Below are 24,794 nucleotides of genomic sequence, written 5' to 3' on the forward strand. Positions count from 1 at the left end.
GTACCACCAACATAAATCAGACAAGGTACTGTATACATTTGGAGACCAGTGTCCTGAACAAACCCATTAGTGGTCTAGTGAAAATTTCCAGTGTAACCAGCATGTTTTCTCCTCTGCCTGACCACAAGCTACTTAACCCCAGGCACAGTCCCAGCTGAAGCCTTAGTTTAACCAGCATCTACAACCTTTCAAACCTGGAGCTCAGATTGCAGTTGTGTTGGTCAGCTGTAAGAACTGCATCCCCGTCACTGTTCTGCACAAGGAAATTACAGGCCTGGCTCTTTCTGCCCATCTTAATATTTATGCATCTGGTCTGGCAGCATCCATCATCGGGGTTGCCTTAGCTGGTGCCCCAGAGGGATGAAATAATAGCAATTTCAAAACAAGCCACAAGACGAACAGGAATAAGGAGAGTGGGGGGAGCTGCTCTCAGGAGTCTGTCAGAGCTGGGTTACATCAGGCAGTATCTCTTGCAGCACAGGAAATAAAATACACCACCACAAATTAGCAGCAAAGGAAAACAATGAGTATGAGCTTGTTTCAGCAGGGGGGTGGGGTGGCAGGAGCATTTGGTAGAACCTCGTACAGAATGCACATTGCCAAGGGATCAAGGCCTGGGTGGAGGCACAAAGTACTTTGTCAGGGACCTTGCAATCTTCAGGCATGGGCAGTGACCCACTCCTGGACCACACCATGTGCAACCACGACTCCCATAACGCAACTCAACCCAAGCAGGGGCAGCAAGTATCTGTTCTTAACCTCTGGAGAGCAAGCCAAAAAAAAGGCAGCAGCCCTGTAGTCCCCAGGAGGAGAGGGAACACCAGTCCTCAGCTGGGAAGCTGCTTTCTGACATCAGAGCTTTCTTTCTATTTGCAGCAGGACAGAGGGTTTCCCCCCAAGGTTCACACCCGATGTAAAATAAAAGCAGCTGGGTCCCTCCTGGACAGCAGGGTCACAGATAATGACCCTTCCTAGCACAGTGTGTGTTACACACACCACATTAATTCCCTTCTCCCAGACTTCTGCAGGGAGGAACTTTGCTGAAGTTTTGCTACATTGTCAGAGGCTGTAGATTAACACAGACAACAAGTAAATTACTAATCCTGAGGACTAGGCATGCTATCAAACGATCCTTCACCATGGTAAGTGCCCATCTGAGGGGGAAGGGCAGGGAAGGATTTCCAAGTGTGCACAAATTTTTTTGAGCTTCTAAATTGAAGCCCAGCACCAAAAATTCCTGTTGCTAATTTTTTGTTCTTTGACAGTAGCACCCAGAGGCCCCAGATAAAATTATTTTGCAGCTAGGCACTCAAAAAACACACTGTGGATTGACAAAGGATAGTAAGGTGTGAAGATATTTACCTCTTCCCCCAGCAAGATGAAGGGATCCCATCTCTCAAAAGCTTTTCCCTGCAGCCCATCATCCTCTGCCTCCCCATACAGAAAGTGCAGCTCTAGCATGAGCTGGGGTGAGATATACTCAGAAGCTCTGAAAGTCCAAGCAAGCACCAGGTGAAATTTTTTCCTTGGCAGGTGTGAACTTAACCTGGTGTCCATCAGCTCAAACAACCCCGTTGCCCACCACCTCATCCAAATTCCTCCAAATAGTGTTTAAAGCACTGATTCTGAGCCATAAAACCTCTCCTGCCTGAGAATGCCCAGAAGCTACTAGAACCCCAGCCCTACAGGTGCAGGGGGACAAGACAGCCTTATCCCCCACCCTGCTCTGCAAAGCTGCCTCGTGGGCCTCAGCAATGCTTTGAAGAGCTCAGGAACCGAGACAACAGGGATGTCACAGGAGAAGGAAGGGAGAGAGGGAGGAGTACTGCAGCCCAGCTGGCTCACTGGATTTGTGTGTGTGGGTGGTAGGTTCACAACCAGCTATTCCTTTTATTTCTGGAGTTCTGTGTCTGCTTGAAAAGCTGTAAAAGTTCTGCTATATAAACAGGAACACAGAAAACTGGGCTGGAAACGCCAAGATAGCCACAACCCCCAAATCTTAGCCTCATAACTTTCCTTCACATTTCAAAATCCATCTCCCAGAACACGTCTGTCTTTAGCCTGAAATTGAATTCCAAGTCTTAATACCTTCACAGGCTTTAACTACTTTTCTTCTAGCAACTGAGGTTGGCTATTGTCCCAACACTCTTCTCTCACATGAAAGGCTCCATTAAACCCAACCCCTTTCTGACACTCCTCATGGATCATGGGATCACAATTAACAGAGTTTGCTCTGAGATGTGCACAGGGATCAAAGGGTCATCAGCTTTGCTGTTCATGCAAAGTGGCAACTGCTCATCCAGAGACCAAGCACAGCACCTCATGAGCTTCCCCCCCTCCCAGAGTCTGTAAACCTTGACTGGACTGGCAGATTATAGACTGCAGAATGTTGTCCATTGTGAAAGGTGCCAGTCAAGGATATATTTGGGACTGAGATGGGCACAGCCTCTTTTTCCTACTCAGCTAAAATATTTCCTTGTTCACACCTTGACTGAGGAGAAGCAGCAGAGTCTTCATCACCTGCTCAAGGATAAAAAATGACCAACCAGTTGGCTTGTCTTACATCTCCTCAACAGAAAGGGACTAGTCCATGGGGCTTGTCTCCTGGCAGCTCTATCCTGTTTTCATCAAGGGGATATTCAGGTGTGGATAACCTGCACCCACTTCTCACACACAAAGGTTTCAGCTGCTGAGACAAGGGGCTCAGTGGCAGGGGTCACATCAGTGACATTCAGTTTTGCAGGTGTAATGTAAATAAACAGCCTGGGGAAAGGAGAGCACCATTTCTGTTTGTGCTGCATAACTCCTCTGTAAATACTCAGAGCTTCCAGTACTAACTACTGCAGACGGTGAAAAAAGCAGGATGTAGAGAGGACATCACAGGAGTCCTTGCACTAGATTTTTTTTCCCTTTTTAGCCTAGTTTTCTGAGGAAAAAGGCTTATCTGGTCATGCTGTCTGTCTTTTAATCTCCTCTAATAACTTTTGAATCCATTGGCCAATTTCAACCACACTTGGGATGGAAGTAGACATTTCAGACACACTAAACACCCACTCCTCTCATAGGAATGGAGAGCTAAGTAATTTAAATCAATGGTAGTTGATGTCCCCTCTGTGGTGAGGCTTCAACCCCTCATCCATTCTGAGGGCTGGCAGTCAGCATGTCAATCAGTTTAGGGATGCAAACGAATCCTCAATCCTAAATCCTGCATGCACTGACATTTAGTCCCAAAAGTGGTCAGGGAGAAACTATGGGCTTGGAAGAGTGAGCTAAAGACAAATGAGATAGATCCATGGGAAGCTATGCTGAATTAGTTTTCCTAGTCCCAAAGCACCAGAAGCTTTTTTCCCCCTCTTTTAGGACAATAACCTTAGAAAAGCAGAATCAGTGTGTCATGTCAGGGATTAATATTGTGGCTTCCTCTCTTGTCCTTTTCTGCCTTGAAACAGTAAAGTCTAAACCCTAGCTCCTAAAGAAAGAGGAGGAAACCAACACTGATAATATGAATCAATCCCTTAAAGCAGGACCATGAAGAATAACAAGACCATGAAAGCCATTCAGCTCTCCTTTTGGTTCAGGGGTAGCAACTTCATGCAAAGCCTCTTTGTCCCGGGCAGCAAAACGGCAGGGAAAGACTCCCATGGGAACCTGATTGTTGGGCTGAAATCCTACTCTCCTGAGAGCAGCATATGGTACATCAGAGCTGCAAAAGCAGCCTCTGAATTTACACAAAGCTTTAGCTTTATTTCCCAGACTACATGAGCCACACTGAGGATCTGAACCTAGAAACAGGACCTTGTTCTGTGCACGCATGCACAATATGCTGAAAGCAAGTTTTAAGCCAGGAGCAGAAATATGCTCCCCAACTCACTGTGCCTTTGCTACAAATGGATGCAGACAAGCACAGGACTAACAGAACTTTTTCCCACATGGCAAGCTCAACGTGTTTCAAAGCTTCCACAAAAAGAAAAAAAAAAAAATCTAGCTCAGCTGCTATATATCATGAGAAATGGCTGGTGTGCCCAGCACACTGGCAGACTGCCTGGCTACCAGCTGTGGTCCGATTTCTAACCCTGCTAAAAACAGAGGTCTGCCAGTGGACACAGTGCCCACAAAAGCTGCAGAAAACAATGCCTGCCTTTGGATGTGCCTGTGAAACCCCAGTCGTGGCCAAGGAGATGAACACAACGCTGTGGGCAAGCCTTCAGGCAGCTGGGCTCCCTTCACTGCTGTGGATAGCAATGACCTGGCATCCTGGAAGCCAGTAGGAAAACTCAACCCTGGGTTCTGCCTGGAGGGCAGGAAGTTCAAAGGACTCCAAGCTGGCCTGTGGCCAGACTGAGAGAGGAGTGTTTAACTGGGTGCCTTTTAGATGCATTTCAAACATTCCCATAAAAATGCCATTTCCATGTAAGTCCTACACAGGCAGGCCTGCTCCACTCCTCTCCCACTTAAGGAATGCAACAATTATGCCCACAATGGGAGATCATCCCACTCCACAGCCAAGCTGCTCTGGTTCTGGAGGCAGCTCCCACCTCAAAACCAGCACCTGACAGGCAAACCAGAGCTGCTGGCTTTGAACACTGAAAGGATGAGGTACACTTTAGGTGTCAGAAAGGCCAAATTACCCTTGGAATTGCTTTTTGTGGGTTGATCAGTGCAGATCTGTAAGGCCAGTCTCCATGATCTCTAGGAATCTTGTGCTCTATTCCTCTCCTGACCATGTAACCGCTTCCCAGGCAGACTGTAGACACTCTTCTGATGTATTAACCCATAACTATTAACCAGCCTGGGATTTTCCAGGCCACATCTGGGATTCAGGGATTACTATCTGCATGTCCTGCAAGTCCTGTCTTGAAGGCAGCTTCAAGGCTTCTGTCAGAAGGCATGGTAGTATGAACTTTTTCCTGCAGGATAGTTCATCTCTTTGCTCTTTTCTCATTACTGTAATTTTCATATTCCTTTATCCTGTGAAAAGGAATATGAATTTTCATATTCCTTTATCCAAAAGCTGCATTACCGCAACACACTCAACTTGGGTCTAACTTAAATTTTGAAGACTGTTTTGTCAAGAATATAGTGAGGCAGTCTGACTTCAGAATAAACCACGCCACTCGAGCACAGTACACATGAATTAGACACACATCTTACTGCTAATTCACTCCCATGCATCATTCAGCATGAAAGTCCTTAGCAACAAACTCCAGGAAAGATCTGAGCCTTAGTTATACCACTGTTCTGATGCAGCTCTCTGTGATGGAGCTGAGCTGTGTCCATAGAACAGATTCTACCTCTGGAATTCAGACGTATTGGGAAAAATATCTCACCTCAATCTGAATTCAGAATAAGGTAAATAATGTCCTTCTATTCACTTACAGGTGAATGCAGGCTTCTCCTGAGATTAATCTCTTAGTGGCCATTTGGAGTCTGAAGGCAGCTGCTCCTGTGCCCTGCCCAGCCCTATAGTAAAGATTGGTCCTGTCTTAACCACAGCAAAGCAAACCTCAGCTCTAAAGGTGATAGATGTCTTACAAATCCTCCTAACAAAATTGTGGATAATACTACCACTTGAGGCTTGACTTAGCACTTGGGCTTGATCAACACCCAGTTCAGAGGAAGTGGGAAACACAGTGTGACCTCGATGCCATTTCCCATCTTCCCTATAATCCCTATTCTCTGAGCAGCAATGTATCTGCACAGGTGGTAACTGGTGCCCAGCTTTTGTGCCAACAGGAGCTGTGGCTCCCGACACTCCCTGGTTCATTGCTAATGCAACAAATAGCCTTGGGAGCGCAGTATTTGTTGTGACAAGCTGGAAGAGGTCCATGCATCAGATGATGAAGTTGTTCTTGTTACTAGCAGGTACAATTGTCTTTTCTGCTGAGATAGCACACTTTCTTCCCCATTTGCTCTTAATTTCTTCTCCTCTTTGACTACGTTTTAAATATTTTACAGATGTTGTACACTCGTGGCTAAGCTCTGCAACACACTTTCAGGAGTTTTGTTGAGTCTGCATTTTCAGAGCCTATATGGGGCTAGGATCAGGGTTAGAACCACTCATGCCAACACACTTTGAATGCTCTCTTGCTCCTACAGCACAGTCTTGACACGCACAGCAAAGTCCGTGCCGAGAAAAAGCTGGACAGGCCCCCGGGAGAGGTTCGTTTTGAGGACTGCAGGCCAGCATAGACCTTGGCTGAAAAACTCAGCATCCCTGAAGAAAAAAGCCTTTTTGTGTTCCATCACCTAAGCAGCACATTTGAGCCATCCTACATCAGCAAAGCACACAGTGCGAGCACAGATGTTTCAAGTTCATACGGCACCAACGCAGAGACAGAGGCACCTCCAGGCAACGTCTGGGGTCATGCAAGGGCATTGCCATATAAGTTGTGTTCTCTCTCTACACCTGATTAACCAGGTAAGGCACGCTCACAGAGTTTCTCTCCACGAAAAGCCTGAATCCAGTGCTCTCTCTTGGCGTGGGAGGTGCTACTGCTTGGAAGGAAGCAAAAAGCAAAGTGATGGGGAATATTTACCTAAGTAGAATTTGAGGCAGGATTGGGAAGGTTCTGGAAAAAATAAATGAATGGTGGTGGACACAGAAATTCTGGAGAGCTGTGGGTGGAAAGATCCTTCACTGGGTCCCTGGAACTGAAAGGAGCATGCTGGGGCTATCTATGGAGGTTTGAAGAGGTGGACCAAAAATTTGTTTTCTAGTGTATGGTGCAGGGCCAACTCTCTGTTGTGCCATTTCTACAGGACTTTGGGCATGAAATTTGCCCTCAGTTCTACTCCTGTAAAATAAAAAACCAGTACTCACTGTAGTGGAAGGATGCTGTCTAAACACAAGAGATGTCATTTTTTGGTGGTTTTTGTTTTCTTTCTTTCTTTCTTTCTTTCTTTCTTTCTTTCTCTTTCTTTCTTTCTTTTTCTTTCTCTCTCTCTCTCTTTCTTTTGCTTTCTTTCTTTCTCTCTTTCTTTCTCTCTTTCTTTCTGTCTTTTCTCTTTCTCTTTCTTTTACACTTATCTCATTTTCTCTCATTGATTTTCCAGCCCAGTTTGGCAGTGTCATCAAATGCCCAGATAACCTCGTTCAGGCAACTCAAAAGCACCCAAGGCAACCATCACTCAGACCAATCTCCATCTCCCATTCTCAAGAAGGCACAGGCTCTTCTCTGTGGAGTGACGGCCCTGTCCTCCATAATTATGACTCCCTTTGCCTCAGCTGCTGCAGCTTTTCCTTTGGAGGTTATCTCAGGCCAGTCCAAGCTCCCTTGAGGCTGGTTGAACTGACAGTAAGTGCAGAGCTTTCCAGCCCTACTGGATCAGTCCCTGAGAAGCTCAGCCTGACCCTCACTCCAGCCCTGTGATCAGTCTGTCCTGTGACTTCCCCCATTCTCCCCTCCCAGAGAAACAAGTGAAGTGTCTCAGACAATAAAATCCAGGAACAGTGTTTGGACAATCAAAGCCCTGCCCTTAAAAAAATAACATTTAAAATTAATGGCAAGTAGCACATATTAATGTTTCCTTTATCTTAAATCTAAATGCACGTGCTGGTGCTCACAGTAAAACCAAATTGTCATCCAAAACTTTTACCTCCACGATAAAAAAATTTTGCCAATTCCAATATAAAATTGCTACTTTAATAACAAAGGTGAGGATTTTTGAGGAATCCAAAAGTCTTTGGGTTTTCAAAATACAGACTAGGTCCCCGTGAGCTATTCAGGCATAAAAGTCACTGTTCACCAAAATAAGGATTTCTCAATCTATATTTTAGCACCCCAGAAAGACACTGGCCTCGCAGCCCAGATGTTATTGCCTGGATCAGCATTCTCTATATGGGGTAAAAAAAGTAGAAAACTATACCAAATGTAAAATGCTGATAACTGTTAAGAAAACATGGAAAGCACAATAAACAGCACACATTCACTTTAGTAATTTGAGGCTGTAGAATGGAAAATAAAGTCAAAGCTAGGAACACCAAACACACGCAAAACATAATTTATATTGCTAAATGTACCACTGTGGTAAATGCTTATACGGCTAAAGGGATAATGTTAAGACGCTTTATTTTGGCCAGGAGAACAATTATGAGACAGGAGTGGTTCTGGTGGTGGGTCAGGATGAATGAGAGCTCTTTCACTCACCAGCACTCTGCATTTTCCTCCATTCCTCCTCTCCCTCCTGGAGGCTCAATGCACTGGAGGAAGATGGGGTGGAGTAGAGCAGCTGTGGCTGCAGGACTCCTGGGTTCAGCAGTGCAGGGAAAAGTAAATCCCAAACCATCCTCTGTCCATTTCTAACTTGGATGCTACTGGGTTTCCCTTAAGCAGCAGTGGGGGATGACTCACTGCTCACTGAATTCCCTGCACACCAGTGTTGGACTGAAGTGCTCTGTGCACACACACAGAGTCCACAGTGAAGCATAAAGTAACCCATGGCCCTAGGAGGTTATGGGGACCACAGGGATGTCTCTCCCTCCATCCCCCAACACTCTGCAGGTTCCAGACCAGAATATAAGCTAGGAAGTGCTGCAGTCCTGGTTTGCCAGTCCTCCCCGTCCACAGCAGTGTGATAAACCAGCTTTCCCAGTGCAGGGGATGGTGTCATGCTGAGCACACCTGGGTCATGCAGTGCAGAGCCCCATTAGAGATCCCTGGACCAGCTCCAAATGAGTAAAAGCATCCACAGCACATAACACAGCAGCATATAGCGATAGTAGGTCAGGTCCTAGAAGCCATAAAACCACATTAGCAGCATGTAAAACTATGCTAAGTAGCGTCTCTGGTTGTGCCCTGGAACAAAAAAAATAGCCTCATCCAGTAGCTCTTTACTGCAACCACTTACATGAGAGAGCCTGGAATGTTTGGTTTTGGTTGTTTTTTTTTTTCAGGCTCACAGCAAAAGCTCTTGGGGCACGGGCTGCCCTTGGGCACAGTGGGATCGTGAGGGATCGTATGGACCCTCAACAACTCATGAAATCAGCCACAGGGAGATACTGCTGCTCTTCAGCAGAGCTCCTTCATGCTTGGTGCGTGACTACCTGCAAGGTGCATGGGGCAAGAGGATTTGGGCAGCTGGAAGAAGCAGTGGCTCACTGGAGTTAAGGGCACTCCTTTGTCCAAAAGTACAGGAACCTGACTGCTGCTGAACTGAAGAAGCAGACACTTGAATCCAAGAGTGAGATTTAGAAAACCTCCAGCCGAAAAATACTGTTCTTCCCCAATGAAGCCAGTGAAGCACAGCTTTCCCACCAAGCCACATTTATCATTATTATTATTAATATTTATCATTATTCTCAGGGCACACAAGTAAGGTAGATGGTCCCTGCAACAAGGTGCTTACAAAGAGCCTAATTTTTTTACACAGAATCCATGTTTCATCCAAGGGACACCATCCAGCGACTGATAGCAGGATGAAAGAGAACCCAGCAGAGATTGCACTTTTGTTACACATTTTTCCAGCAAATAACTGATTAAAGCTTGCATTCCAAATACAGCTATGCTCTAGGCTTATGAAAAATCTTCTCATTTGAAAGTCATTTTCCTCCCCTGCATCTGGGACAATCAGCAGCATGAAATAGAAAATATTAATAAATAAATATGCATCAGCCCAGAGTTCATGTTCAGTCAAAGCCAGGAGGCCCTGTGTCTCTTGCTCAGGGACCTCAGCATCAGTGGGTTTGAAAGACTGAATTCTGATACTTTCAGTAAATGAAGTAAAATCTCACTGCTTCGCAGGGTTTCAGTTGTGATTTGGGAAGTTTCCCTCCTCATCATAAACCTTGGTGTTCAGCTCATTGACCCAGGGCTATAGCTCACCTCCCAGCCTGGGCTTTACCACAGAGCAGAGGACTTTCCCAAAGCCCTGAATGTTTCAGCCCAGCAATAGTGTGCTGAGGACACACTGACTGTCCCAATGATGGAGCCTCCAGGTAAGAATCAAGTCAGAGAGCAGCAATTTACTGCTTAGCTGCAGAAGAACAGTGGCTGTAGGATGACAACTCTGTTTTTGACTCTGGTAGCATTTTCCTAAGTCCAAGTTATGTGTGGGTTGTTAGCAGAAATACAAAAGAAGGTGGCATGATATCACAACCACATTCCATGGGGGGAAAAAAATTGTATTTGCAGTTACCCTCATGAGATGGGACATGAGGTGGGAACACGTATCAGACTTTTATGTGTTAATGGCTGTCCTTTAGTAAAAGAGGTGCATCGAGGTTTGGTGATGTGAAGCAGATTTGTTTTACTGAGGCTTTCTGCAGAGGACGGGTGCCACCCTTAATGAGATGTTGGGGACTTTTCCCTTTCCTAGTTTCCCTGCTCTCTCCAAATACCTTCTTCGTTGTCCCTCAAATCCCATGGTAGTGCAGAGCCTGTACAGTCGCTCTCCCTGGACACTGAATGGCTCAAAAACTTTTCTACCTCCTATCCTGTGACAACCAGAATGTCTCGTATGGGACAAAGAAATGCTGAACACACTTCACAATCCAAAATGATTTGTAAAAATAAAATAAAATAAAATAAAATAAATATAATATAATAAAATAAAAATTAAAAGAAGTAAAGAATAAGACATTACTCAGGTGCCTGTGATAGAGCAGAAAGAATCAGTGAGAAAACTGCAGGTAGAGAAATTGCTGGCATTTCTAAGGGCAAGAAGGAAGTTTTCAGACACATAAGGAACAAAATGTATCCTCTAAGTACCATCAGGCACAACAGCACAGAAAGGGCAGAAATGTTCAATACCTATTTCTGTTCTGTACTGGGAAAAAAATCCATTCAATGGAGCAATAATATGCTGAGAATGACATTTTCCATTTAAGAGCGATAAAGAAGTACAAAACACACTGGTTTCTTTAGCTAGACTTTCTATATCAACAAGTCATGATAATTGAACCTAAGAGTTACAGACTTGGGCAAGATGTACCCTGAATATCAGTGTTGCTTTCCTAAGTACTGGGGCACTGTGGTAAAGCACCACAAGAAAATGGTTGGGGCAGTATTTTATATGGATAAGCAGAAGACCCGGGTGACTGTGGGCTTCTCTGCTTTCTGAGCAAAAGAACAGAATAGCTGATGCAGGGCTTGGTTCATCAGGGCTCAGGGGACAGTGATAGGAACTGATGGGAACATAACCCTTGTAGAGCGTTGCAGTTCCGATGTCCAAAACACAAGGGTTAAATTAGAAAGGTTCAGGGAAGTATCACTAGGGGCAGTTATGGGCTGGAAAACAGGCTCATAGTAAATGCTTCAGAGAGCTCAATCATACCAAAGAAAATGGAAAGGGATTAATTAATCACTGTACCAGCACCCTTGGACAAACACAGTTAAAGCATTGCTACTCCTGTCCATATTACTGAGTACTCTGCAGTCTGTCAAGACTGAAATAGAAGAAATCCAGCAGCCAGGAACTAGAACAAAAGAAATATAAATTAGGTGTAAGATGCACCATTTAAAGAAAATTATTTAACCACGGTTTACCAAAGACTAAAGGGTGGAAAATCCATCCTTGTAAATTTCTTTTTTCTTGACAGTATATGCTGTAGTTGAAACAATACTAATTATAAGGAGCCCTCTGCTATTCTGGAGAGAGAGTACACGGTCACAGTTCTTACTTTACAGTTTTATAATCTCTAAATTATGAGGCTGGACCTAAACTGCCTAGCCTTTTTTTTTTTTTTCTTTGGTCCCACTACAAAATGAACAGAGAGGCAGAAGCCAAAATTGTGTACTTGGGCTTCAAGTACACACTTCACAGTGTGCGTGAAGCTCTGTTATAAAATGTGATGGGAGGGAGGAGAAAGCTATCCAGAGAAAGATAAACAGATGCAACAGCAAAAAATAAACATTACTGCAAATCTAGACAGGTTCGGGGTCCCTTGCTGCAGAAAGATAGCTCAGATCCCTGCTTCCTTTCTGCTCCTGTGCCTCCACAGCTCGGCTGTCGACGGGCTGCGTTACAGACAGGCGAGCGTCACCCCACGACACCACCTAATTGGCACCCAGCCTTCCAGGGAGTGGGAGATAGTCAGCCTAAAAATAGGCTGTTCTCTGTTTTGGCTCTCCCCTCCCTCCATCCCCCTGCCAAAGGCACAAGGCTGGCGGTCCAGGGAAAAACATCCAGAAAAACAGCAGCCTCAGCGGAGTGAGCCGGGAGGTGTTTTTGGAGGGGGAGAATCGGGATGGGGTGCTGTCAGGGTGATGCTGAGCATGCACAGGGGTCCCTGCCTGCCCTCCTGCTACAGGGAAAGAGTGATTTGCAGTGCCTTCAGCACAGGAAATTCAATCCAAGGCCCTGGTCCCACTGGAGGTGTGGGCACAGAGCAGAGCCACACAGACCATGTGTGCCCTCTGGGATGGTGTGCCCAGCCAACACACTACAGAGGAAAAGCAGCTGAGCTTGACTCTTTCGGAAGATCCCCCAGCAGATCCCTCATTGTTTCCTTCTCAGAAACTCTCTCTGGACATCCCCTTATCCCGTGAAGGCCTTTGCTTCAACAGGCTATGCAATTTTTGGTTCAAGGAACCAGCATTTATAGGCAGCAAAGCCTCACAGGACAGTTTTAACAGGAATTTCATTGACACTGAATATCCTCGTAGAACTCTGAGGAACACTTGAGCCTTAGTCTGACATTTAAGTGCACAAAACTCTGTATGAAGCCCAAATTAAGATATCTTATACTCTGCTACTGATGCTTCCTTTCATATGCAGCTTTATAAAGCCCCCGAACATCAGTAACATTTCAGAAAGCATCGGTTCTGCTTTTAACTGGATATGACAAGTCAAAATCAATTAGAGATTGATCTCAATTCTGCTTTTTTTTTTAAATTTATTTTTAGCCTGCCATTCAGTTACCAAAGTGAAGAAATGCAATCAATGAAGTGAACTTGCTTTGTAGCAAAGCTTTTGCCTAGATTATAAGACGTTTTGCAAAGTTTCTCAAGCTCCTAAAGGCAACTGTGTAAATAACGCTGCTTATTGAATTCTGCAGAGTGCTCTAACAGCAAGACTGATGGGTGGCCTAATACACTGTGTAGTTGCTATAAGCAATGATCTCCCATGCTAATCACAACTTTCACATTCATTACTGTTATAGGAACCTCCTGGAAAAAATCATGTACCGGGGAATGATTCAAACATATGCAAAGCTAGTTGTGACTATAAAACTAGCTTTCAAACTGGCATTGGGAAGAAAATATTCAACATATTTGACATCCCATAGACCCAAATATGTGAGATGCTGCTTTTTGAGTCCTTCTCTGGGCTGTGTGGTCCTGCAAACCACAATTTAAAATGAGCATGAAGTGATGTTGCTCTGCATTCAAGGTGAGACTCTGGTCCACTGAAGTGAGAGGAGAAAATGCCCTTGCAAGGGCATTCCTCCAGGTTGTTGCTTGTGTTGTTTCCTGTCTGGGCAGGACTTCAGGTTAATATTGGGAAGGGATAAAACAACAGATGCACAGAAGTTAAGGCAGAGTTACTCCTTGGCCATCCCCAGGGACCATCACACCATAAAAACAGTGCAGCTGGCACTAGCCCCACCTTGGAAAACAAACCAATCGACCCAAGGGCTAGTGGGGTGGTTGGCAGTTGTATGGCCCTGCCACTGGTCAGCAGCACTCCCTGCTTTACAAAACTGCCTAGAGCTGAGAAGCTGAAAATGAAGGTGTCCAAAGGGAGTCCACGGGATGAGGAACCTCCCTGAAAGGGTTCACCCATGCAGCAGGAAACACCTTCTGCATTCTGGGGCACAAGGGCTGCTGGAATTCATAGGGACAACATTGATAGTCCCTCCAAAAGGTGTTTTAAGCCACCATCCTCCTGGTAAACAAACAGCCATCAAAAACACCTTCTCTAACAGAAATAAAGCTTCTTGTCTGGACCACCCACTGAGAACCAAACCAAGGCACTGGCTTGCCAATAAAATACACCATTTCCAGTGCTGAGTATGCCAATGCCTGTGGGTTCTCTGGGGCCTTGTGACCTTTTAAATTCAAAGGTAATGCTGCATGTCATTCCCTCCTGACCCTTTCCTCCTACAGGAGGCAAGGACACTGTAGAGAACTGGGCACAGCTCATTACATGCCTCTGCACTGGATCTGCCTGTGACAACCTCATGATGGTTCCCAGCTTCGCAGCACCATAATGATTTATCTTTTGGGGTCAGAAGGCCCTGTTTCTGCTCATCAAGAAAAAAGGCAGCCAGCATGAGTGCACGTCGCTCCCCTAGCAAGATCCTTTAAGGCAGGCGCCTCTGTGCCAGTTACCAGCTCTGAAAGCACACCTGGGCATAAACACCCTACGCAAGACACAGGGTGAAAAAGAGCATTTTTGATCTGCAGCGATGGCAGAGGGTGGGCTTGATTTATCAGGGGAGGCAAAAGCTGCGGCAGAGCGAGGCGAGGAGGAGGAGCCCGAAGGTGGCTCTCAGCCACCTCCATGCTCCTTTGATCCCGGGGCCATGCTGGCTGCAGGCCAGTCCCTGCTGTGGGCTGTGTTAATCTGCGCTGGCCGCGGGTGCCTCCCGGGAGGCTCGGTGGCAGCTGGAGATTACCGGGGTCAGGGACACCCTCCATTTTCCCTTCCTTGCACCACTCGCAGCGATGGTCGGGGCGAGGGCTGGGGCAGAAGCAGCCACAGCCTCGTTGCGGGGACACACACAGGTCAGGGGTATCCCCGGTGCAATCCCTGCTGCCTCTCATCCTGGTTTGCACCACCTTCTAGCTGGGCACACGAAATGCCATCTGACACCACAGATATGGCAGTTCCCAGCAAAATGGGGAGTACACAGCTGGTGGAGCTGGAAATGGCATTTTCAATGTCTTTGCTTCTTTCCTGACTTGGTTTTATATATTTATATCTATATATATATACATAAATAAAACAGATATTATATATATATATGCAAAAAAATTATTATTAACCCATATCTGATGAATATAAGTTGGGCAGCAGTGCTGATACAGTCAAACACTCCCTTGCACACAAGGAGACTCAGATATAATGGTGCATGGGGCAGGATTAGAGCAGGAGGGTCATAGTTCTCTGGGACATCATCCCACTTTTACCTCCTTCAGTCTTTCAGCAGGACCTCAGGCTCTCTCATGGCTCAAGGCACCCTTGTTCCCTGACTCCTGACACCCACTCCTCAGCATATGGCACATGCAGACCTATTCACAACCTCCTGAAGCCAACAGGGATCTTTGGCAGGTTTGGATCCAGCACTAAATCTGTATGATGGAGCCTTCTCAGATTATTCCTGAAGGTGCTGAGATCCCAGGGCTTTGTTTCCGAGTCCCCTTTAAAACCATACAATTACAGCCTACAGCTGGCATTACCTGATTTCGTGGACGTGGTTGGTGTAGGTGAAGCAGTGACTGGCCTGGAAATGGGACACTAAACATAAAATGCAATACAACATGGAATAGCATTAAAAATTCTGTCAACCCACATTACTGAAGTCATGTGCTCCCCTGTGGAGAGCTCTGGTGGATCCACAGCTGTGCAGTATGTAGCTGGGTCACCCCAGGGCCACTTTCTTACACTGCACTTTCTTGCACTCCTTGAGTCTCTCTATTTTCAATCAAGGAACATCCTCTAATAGCAAAACCCAAATATCTTCTAGTCCTAAACCTCTGAATCAAATTGTCCAGTGAGTTCAAAAGCTAGAGGATAAGAGAGAGGCACAAGGGTAAACCAACCGAGAAACAGAGCAACAAAAGATGGGGTTCTGTGGCTTGTGCAACTAATGACTAAACACACATGAAATCATAATCTCTTGTGCAAAAAAAGGAACTGCGCTATTATTTCCTTCTTATATTTAACAAATCAAATCCAAGCATTAGAGGGATAAAAAAGACATTACACCTGGCATAAGGGTTAATTAAAAACCATCAAAAAGACAGTTTTAGAAAATTTCAGAGAGGGAATGATGTTTCAAACTGTAATGTCCGATCTGAAGAAGTCGAAAGGAACTTTACCTTTGGCTTCACCAGGCTCTGGATCAGGCCCTTCAGACAGTTCTGGAAATGCTCCAGGAAACTTATTTCAGATACATTTAAGCTCTGTGCTTTGCAGCTATTCAGTGATTTTCTCTGTTAGTGTTAAACTGTCCAGGGGACTTTTATGCTTGTAAACAAATCCTCCATCTCCCTTATGTCGCTTTTACATCGACACTGCATCACTGACTTCAATAAACAGTCTCCTGATTCACCCTGTTATGAGACAGTGAGCAGAATTAGGCACCAGAGATGTGTCTAAAAGCCTTGGTTTCAGGTTCTGAACATCACTTAGGATAATTAATAAAAGAAAACCACAGCCCAGAATATTTCAATGTTTTCAGATCATAAGCTCATATGCAGCCACTTGCCTTGTTCCCAGGAGTCTACAATCATAATTTTGGTGGGTTGGTGTTTTTTTGTTTGGTTGGTTTTGTTTTTGTTTTTTAATTACTGTTATTTTTATTCTGAGGATGTTTTATGCCATTCTCCATATCTCTATAAAAAAACAGACAATGTGTTTTCCCAGAGTGGCATTTCTAGGTTCTTTCTGGCCTGCCCTAAGAAGCAGCTAAAAAGCAGAGATCAGCACTGGGACCTGACTACTGAGCACACAACACACAGAGCAAGAACCTGCCAGCCCACCACTGCTCAGGTTTCACAAAAGAGGGAAAACCTCAAGAAACTTTTAACAAAAGGAACGATTTTTCCTGGATGTAACAGCATGTGAGGAGCAGCGCTGCGTTTCACAACTACCAGAGAAAGCAAGTTCTTCCAGCCATCCTGTGTAGCCAGAAGGACATCTGCACACCTTGCAGGTGCTTGTTCAGGCACCGTATGGACATAACAAAACTTTTGGGGGTGGTCAAGTTTAGCAACGTCATAGAAAAGCAAACTCAGTGTAACTCAAGCAGAACTTCCACTATGGGCAAGGGAACCCAAAAACGCAGAGATTTTCCTAGGGAAGTTTCTACTCCAGTTTTACCCTCCCATGAAGGATTTGGAGTCTCAATTCAAAACTGCCTGAATCCAGCAGGAACATGAGCACGATCGACCTGTGGGAAATTTGTTCTAGAAGCACTAAAATACTTCTCCAGCTAAGTACTACTACAGAAGTGTCATGAAAGGATGGGGCAAAGGGGAAAAGCACAGACAGGATTTATTTTGTCTTTATCTTTCCATATTCATATGATGATTCCTTTTTTTTTGTTCCCTTTAGCTATGACGTACAGTTTCATAACAACTATTTACTTTTCTCTCTTTATCTAACAGCTGTCTGCTGAGAAAGATGGAAAAACAAACTAAACATGTTAAAACCAAGAGAAACTATTCATATGCAATGTATAATTGAGTGCTATATTTAAGTCTTTGTACAGTATCTTTCAAATTATATTTAGTTTCAACAGGAGGGGGGAAAAATCTCCCTTACTTTCTAAAATTAGTAACAGAATTTGTATATTGTTTTCAAATACAACTGCTCTTCCTCAGAAACTTTAGCCAGGGAATAATTAATGATTGGAGACAGGGAATCTGACTAGATCAGATGTATTTTGACATTGGCCCACTAACGGTCACCTAGAGCAAAAAACGGGGGAAGTCCTCAGGGAAAGGGCTGTGTAAATCTGGATTAGCTCTGCTGAAGTCAAACAAATCGATCTGGATTTACGCCGGCAGAGCCGAGAGGAGGGTTCATCCCTCTGTTCGACGGACGCAGGGAAGAAAAGAGCTACGAGGACCTCAGCAAATCGGGGGAAGGGGGGAAACTTTGCCACGCACTGCAACTCCGAAGGGGTTATTTCCCAAGGGACACAACACCACACGCCGGAGCAGCCCCTGCGCTCACATGAATGAGAACCACACGCGCGCATAATCGAGGGAGATTAGACCTCTCGACGTGAAACACTGTTGAAAAGAGACAGAGGAGGGGAATAAATTAAAAAAAAAAAAAAAAAAAAAATTCTTAAGATACTTGCAGTGCTTTCCAGACCCTCTTGCTGCGGACACGGCTGGCAGCGCCTTTGGCCCCTCGAGCAGCGTGGGAGCTGCGCATAACTCGATGTCAGAGGCTGGGAATAAGGCTGGGGAGGCAGCGGGGAGGCGATGTGCCGGGCCCCGGGGAGGGAGCGAGGGCGGCCGCGTCACGGCGTCGCACTGGCTGTACTAATATGGGGAGCAGCGACAGCCAGAAATCCTCGTCCGGAAGGAAAGGACAACCCCTGTAACACGAGAGCCGGCACACGAAGCGGGGAGCAAGGCACACACCACGGTGGGGGGCTCCGCAGGGTTTGGGGCTTCCACGGGCCAGGAGAACGGCTACGTCGGATGTGGCAGGCAGGGGAGCGAGTTTTGGTGCAGGGGGGTCCCGTCCCCGCAGCACTCATCTCTATTAAACGCGGCGTAATTACCCTGTTATAATCAGGCAGGTATTTTAAAGAGGCTTTAGCGCGATTTTATAATTGTGCATTATGTAACGGCCGCCAACGTGTCAGGCCTCAGACAACACCAAGCAGCCTGTCTCTACAGGTCAGGCTGCAACACTTTAAAGGTGCTCCCTCCTAGCCCCGAAAGCCTCCCGCTTAACATCGCTCTCCCTAAACCTCTGCCCACTCCTGGTGGCTGCATCGCGGGGAAAAACAAAAACTTCATGGCAGAGTTTCTCCTCTTTAGGAGCTTTACGTCGTGGTGAGGGAGTTTTTTTTTTTATTTATCATCACTTCTTTTTAAAGTTCATGTTTTTTTGGGATTTCCCAGGGGCAATGTCTGACCTCGCACAGCCCGACAGCAGAGATGCTCCTCAAAGGACCAAAAAGAGCTGGCAGTGGGGCATAAAATCCAAGCTGGCTCCTACAGGGGTGAATTTTTGCTCACTGGAAATAACTAGAAGTGATCCCTCTGTGCTGTCCTGTTTTGATTTCCCAGGACCAAGGTTCTGTAAACCTGAAGCCTTGATGCACACAAAGCTTGTTAAACCCAACATGCTGTAAGCCAACCAGGCAGAGCAGTGGCATATTCAGCCACCAAGACAATAACAAAACTGTCCATTTTGGGGGGGGGAAAGTGACCATTGCATTATGACAAGAAAAAAAATCTTGGAAAAATAACTTTAGAAATATTACAGTCTTTAAGAGTGGATTTTGGCCTAAAAAGTTAATCTGTCTTCAGCTAATGGGTCTTAAAAAACATCGCCCATCGACAAGTTTTTCTATAGCTTTGTATCATATAGATCTTTTTTATTTTCTCTAAAGCCTTAAAGTCAGCAGGAAAAAACCCTCAGCCACAACTCACACCTCCCAAGACCCCTTCAAAACCCAAAAACCTTAGGCTTAGCATTCGCAATCAGGCTTCACATGCCATGAATATTGAGAAAGACTCATTTCTTCCACCACACCATAATTGTGCCCACAGTCTGCATTCAGCCACCTAAATTTTACACACTTGCAATTAAAATCAGTAAGACTTTTTAAGTATTCCATACTAATACTGGATTGGATTAAAATTAATAAAGCACAAGTTGCATATATCTTTCAAGTGATAACTTGAATGCAGAGCAGTTTTAGCACCTTAGGAATCCAGTAAGCTTTAAAAAGAATCTACAACCTGTTGGTAGGGCTCTCAGCATTGCAGTAAAAAGCCTCTTTGGCAGAAGTTTAGCAAAGCAGGAAAGCTCAGTTCAAGCTGAGAGATTAAATAAATAATCCAGTAAAGAATGGATTTATTTTTTCCAAGATATAAAAGAAAAACTCTGATTTTAAAGTTAAATTAAAAAAGCAAAGAGAAAACTTGGAGCTTAGGAGAATTTTCATTTTTTCTCCATGTTTTGGTACAACATTATTATTTGATGTGTCAAATCTCTAAATTTAAAAAAACCCTTGCAATATTATGATAAAAATAAAACCCAAGCCATTCCTGTCATGCAGAACTGTGATTAAAAAAGGCTTTGTTCAATACAAAGTGCAAGGAGGCATGTTTTTGCCATTAAGGATAAGGAATCTTTTGACAGGGATGAAAATTTTGCACACAAAAGATTCACAAGGTGACCTCCTCGTGGAAGGCCAGGCCACACCTCCTCAAAGGTGGGCGTGTGAGAAGAGAGGGAATTTTTGTCATTCTTTTGCCATCTTTGCTGGGAATTTGGCTTTGTGAAGTCAGGCTGATAAGAAACCTGAAAAAGAGGGTAGAAAGGGCGATTATGACAGCTGGCACTATGTGCATTTAACAAAACCCCTCTGTCCTTAGGGACTGGGATATGAGAAAGAGGGTAGATGTGCCCTCTTTCTTCTCCCAAGCTGAAATCTGGGATCTCACTCACTGCAACTGGAAAGCCCAGAGCTGGTACAGTAACACCATCCCAGAATGACTGGGAAATAAATAAGGAAACATAATTAACCTAAGGAAAAGAAGGTACATTTGTAAGAGTGACCAGATCACCTGCAGCTAAACTGAAAGGAAGACACCATGTGTATGATGGAGCAAAAGGATCCTCCACAACAAACTTTCTGAACTACATGGATCTCTTCAGTGACACAAAAACTGCCAGAAGGAGAGAGGAGTTAGGGACATTCCACTTCTCAAAAAGTTTTCTTTTCCTCATTATTAGTAACTCTAATTACTTTGAAAGAAGAGCACTGAGATAAATCCTGTAGAGCCAGAAATGTGACCTGATTTTCTTCCTGATTTAGAAACTGTCACTTTGCAAGAGAAACCCAAAGAGACAGAGACAGGTCAAAGTGGGCCCATCATTTTTGTTTGCAGAGTAAATAATAAACCAAGATCAATAGAAATATAACCAGGGTTTCCTTCTGGTAGATGTTAATAAGGACAATCCTATTTAAAAGATAAATAAACACAAGTTTATCTGAACTGTTTGCAGTCATACATGACACTGTTAAAGAGATATTCACTATGATCAAACAGAAGTATACCCAACTGACTTCATGGATTTTCCTACAGGCTAAATGGTGAAAGTGAGAAACGATGACCGAATTCCAAATATAAGTTTCTGTATACTTTGATTAAGGCCCTACCTCAAAACAACATGAGAACAAAAAGTAGAAAATTCAAGTGTATATTTAAGAGTGATGCTGCTTCTGTGTTACCAAGGTTTTATTTAACAGAACTTAGAAATTAGTTGTTGTCACTTTTTAACTGCTAGGGCTGTAATTTTCAGAAGTAATTCTCGAGGATGATGAGAAAAAACTTACAAGGTAGCAATTTTCAGGAAGAACTGAGCACTCTCTGAAAACAAAAGGTCTCTTCTATGTTTTAAAGTTGAGCTTCCAAAAACTAAGGCATCTAAGGTGATAACAGATGACAGCCTGTTCCTTTTGAAAAGCATGACCAGGCTTTCCAAATGACCACCAATATGTTTTAATATGCAACCCAACATGTTCTGTACTCGCATACACAGAGGATTCTTTCAAGATACTAAGCAGAAAATGGTAATGAGAAAATAAACCGATTCCTATTTAATATCATAAACAAGATATTTTAAAGAAATTAAAACTAGCTATATTTCATAAATCTCCCATGCCAGTCAGGATGTCATTTCCAAACAGCAAATTTTTAAATATAATTCTGACAACACATTAAAACACCAAGAACAGAGCAACCACTCAACGTTTTCCTGTAACCTGTAAAAGTCCTGGGAGGTGCGAGCTGGTGCCACAGGTGTTAGTCCATCACAGCGAGAACCAGGGCCAGTTTCTGATTCGAGCCAGGAATACAATGCTCTCAGCTCTGTTGCAGTTTTAAAGTCTGTACCCATAAGATGTCATTCAGAGTCACGAAGTCCCGTGGTCCACATACCCCCTTCATGGTCAAGGTATTTAGGCTACATACCCAATGATGCAACCGAATACCTTTGTGAGCTCTGACGAATGATTCAGGGCATGAAACAGTATCAGTTCTCCACCACACTGTACAGAGTCCTGGCATGCTTTAAACCTGCAGGACTCCTCACAGCAAAAACTTCTTCTGTGGGAGAACACTGGCCCTAGAATCTGACCCTTCGTGTTTGTAAAACCCTCAGTCTCAGACAGAAGTACAAAGCTGCATTATGAATGAGTCAGAATGAGTGTCAAGATCTGAGAAAAACCATGTGACAGCACTGAACTCCAATCATGAACAAGTTAAGTAAAATATTAATCTGTGATTATTTTTGGCAATACTGTGATCTGTCTCTACCAAAGTTACATAAACTCCACTAGTCAAGGCTGAGACCTTTTGGCACATTAATCTAAAAATATCACAACTTGCAGGACAGCCTTGTATTGCTTACATGCTGAGACATTTGCCCCCAAAAGACATGCTTTTTTTTTTTTTTTTCATAAAGAATCCTCTACTTCTGAAGCTCTCTGCGAACTGTGTTTGCCCTTTGAAAAGGCTACACCAGAATAAAAAAATATTAACAAAAGCAGTGAATATCTCTTCAATTCCATTTGCATCATCTCTGTCCCGTTGTTGCACTGGGCTGGTTCAACTTTGTCAGAACCAGATGCCTCACTGAGGCAATGCACTCAAACCAACAGAATCGACACTTTCAAAAACACCAATTTCTTGGCCCATTAGAATGAGAGGGTTTCGCTCCTCACTGCCTCACAGCTCTGACCTTTCCAATTCTCTGCCACCAAAAGCTTATAGGATCTGCCGGATCCATCTGCGTCCCCACCTGGCCTGCTTTCCCACGCCAAAAGGAGGGATCAAATATACGTGTCTGAAAACACATCCCTGCTGTTTCTTCATACCGCCCAGGGGGGAACCCCCTCACCAGTTTCAGACGAGAGGAAGCCTCCAAGACCACTTCTGCCAAACCCTGAAATCCCGGGAAATTGAAGCAAAATGAACTTCAGCACCTTGGACAGGACACACAGACAGAAAATCGCCGAAATCAGCTCATTGGCCCCGAAAATGTTGAGCCTGTACATGACCCTCTAGGACACATCTGCGGGCCTGTTTATTTTTAGTATTGACAAATCCTCTTTGAATCACCACGCTTATTCCACCATCCGCCCTGTGTTTTGGGAAGAGCTGCTCTCCAGCCCAGCAGTGGGAGAAATTGGGGCCACCAGCCCCAGATCCAATGCCTGTCTGCAGGATCAGCCGCTGCCCCAGTTGTGACTGGGTAAGCTTGGCTCAAGCACTCACAAAGCTCAGCTCATCCTTCCCAGGCAAAACAAGACCTGTTGCTGTAGGTGTGCCTGGTTTGCATGTTTCTCCGCTTTCTAGAGGCTCATCTACACCTCCTCACCCAAATCTCAAAACAAAACAAAAAAAAAAAAAAAAAAAAAAAAAAAAAAAAAAGAGAGAAAGAAAAAAAAAAAAAGGTCTTATTTATTCCCACTACAGGCTCACTTCGGTTGCATAAGTTTTGCTTTAATTTAGCTTTCGTTCTCTCTCACAGTTCCCTCAGTATTCATTGTTCCCCTCAGGGTTGCCTCGATAAAATCACAATCACCTTGCCGGAGTGCAACACAGCTCTCCCCAATTTTCCTTTATTTACATAAGCCAAGTCCAGTTTTTAATTTGTGCCGGTAAAAACTGCAAATATTTTAGGCAGAGGTGTACTATAAAGAGCTTTGATGTGTGTGATGCCATTAAGATACATACTTAAAATATGTCAGTTCTTACAACAAGTAATACCACTAATATTCTCACGATTTTCCCTGCCACCACAGAAATACCTATTCTAGTTCATTTTTTTCCTTCACAGCCTGCCACGAAATTTCCACTCCAACACATCTGACACCCCATAACATTAAACGAACAATTTGCAGATTATTTTCTCTGCTGTTTGTTCTTTCCGGCACTTCTGCGTGCGGAAGCGAGATGGAAACCAGATCGATTCTCTGCCAGAATTACCTTTAAACAGCAATGTATATATACAAATATATATATATATCTCCTCTGCTTTTACAGCCCAACGCAAGCTTTGCTGCGCCAACTCCGCTCTCCTTCAGCCCCCGGTACCTCTCTGCCGCCCTGCTCGGACGGGACGGTCGCGGTGCTCCTCTCGCCTCGAGGGAAAGTTTGGGGAAGGGAAAATCCCAGCACCACCAATTCCTCCTCCGTGACACGCTCGGAACCTGGCGTCTTTTCCGTTTCTTTCTTTATCCCCCCCCGCCCCCTTTTATCATTATTTTATTAACAAGCAAACAACAAAACAAAACAAACAAACAAAAAGAGAGAGAGAGAAAAAAAAAAAACCAACTTACATTGGTTTATTTAATTTTTCCTGCTAAACCAAGAATCCCAGAGCCACTTCATTGTATCCACAGAGTTTTTAGTCCCCGAGCGGTCCCGTCCCGCGGGAAGGAAGCGCCCGGCTGCCGGGCGCGGAGCGCGCTGCCCGCCCGCCGCGGAGCGCTCATGGCTCGGAGCCGCCGCGCCGTCTGTGCCGCTGCCGCCGGAGCGGAGCGGAGCCAGCGGAGCCCCGGCCGGGCGGGCGGGCGGCGGGGGGGAGTGGGGAGGGATGGAGGGAGGAGGGAACGGCGGGAGGCGGGAAGGATGGATGGATGGATGGACGGAGGGACGGATGGATGGAGGGAGCGGCGGAGGCACCGCCCGCCCCGCCCGAGCGCAGCCGGGGCGGCCCCGCAGCGCCCCCTGCAGCCGGTGGGGGGAGGGACCAGGGAGGAGGGCGGGGAGGGAAAGGGAAGGGGAATGACGGGGAGGGAGAAAGGTGGATGTGGGAGAGGGAGGAGTGGAGAACAGTGAGGGAGAAAGGCGCAGAATGGGGAGGAAGGCAGGGGGCTGCGGAGGAAGGACAGGCAGGGGTAAGGAATGGGGAAGGAGAAA

At 45.1% G+C, this 24,794-nt stretch overlaps 1 protein-coding gene across 7 annotated transcripts in view; it reads right to left on the bottom strand.

Moving 5' to 3' along the window:
* Positions 1 to 24,374, bottom strand: part of LOC126642037 (sodium channel protein type 5 subunit alpha-like) — a 214,699-nt gene extending 190,325 nt beyond the window's left edge. For 4 of the 7 annotated variants that reach the window (XM_050319342.1, XM_050319334.1, XM_050319325.1 and 1 more), the window contains exon 1: positions 24,212 to 24,374. The gene's annotated coding sequence lies outside the window, so the exon portion shown is untranslated. Of the gene's footprint in view, positions 1 to 22,767; positions 22,875 to 23,966; positions 24,037 to 24,211 lie in introns of those variants that run through there. The other 3 variants (XM_050319351.1, XM_050319316.1, XM_050319307.1) reach the window with 3 other exon arrangements.
* Between the last annotated feature and the right edge of the window lie 420 nt (positions 24,375 to 24,794).

This window comes from Myiozetetes cayanensis, unplaced genomic scaffold, assembly GCF_022539395.1.
Source record: "Myiozetetes cayanensis isolate MyiCay16 unplaced genomic scaffold, myiCay2020 scf1, whole genome shotgun sequence".
NCBI lineage: Eukaryota > Metazoa > Chordata > Aves > Passeriformes > Tyrannidae > Myiozetetes > Myiozetetes cayanensis.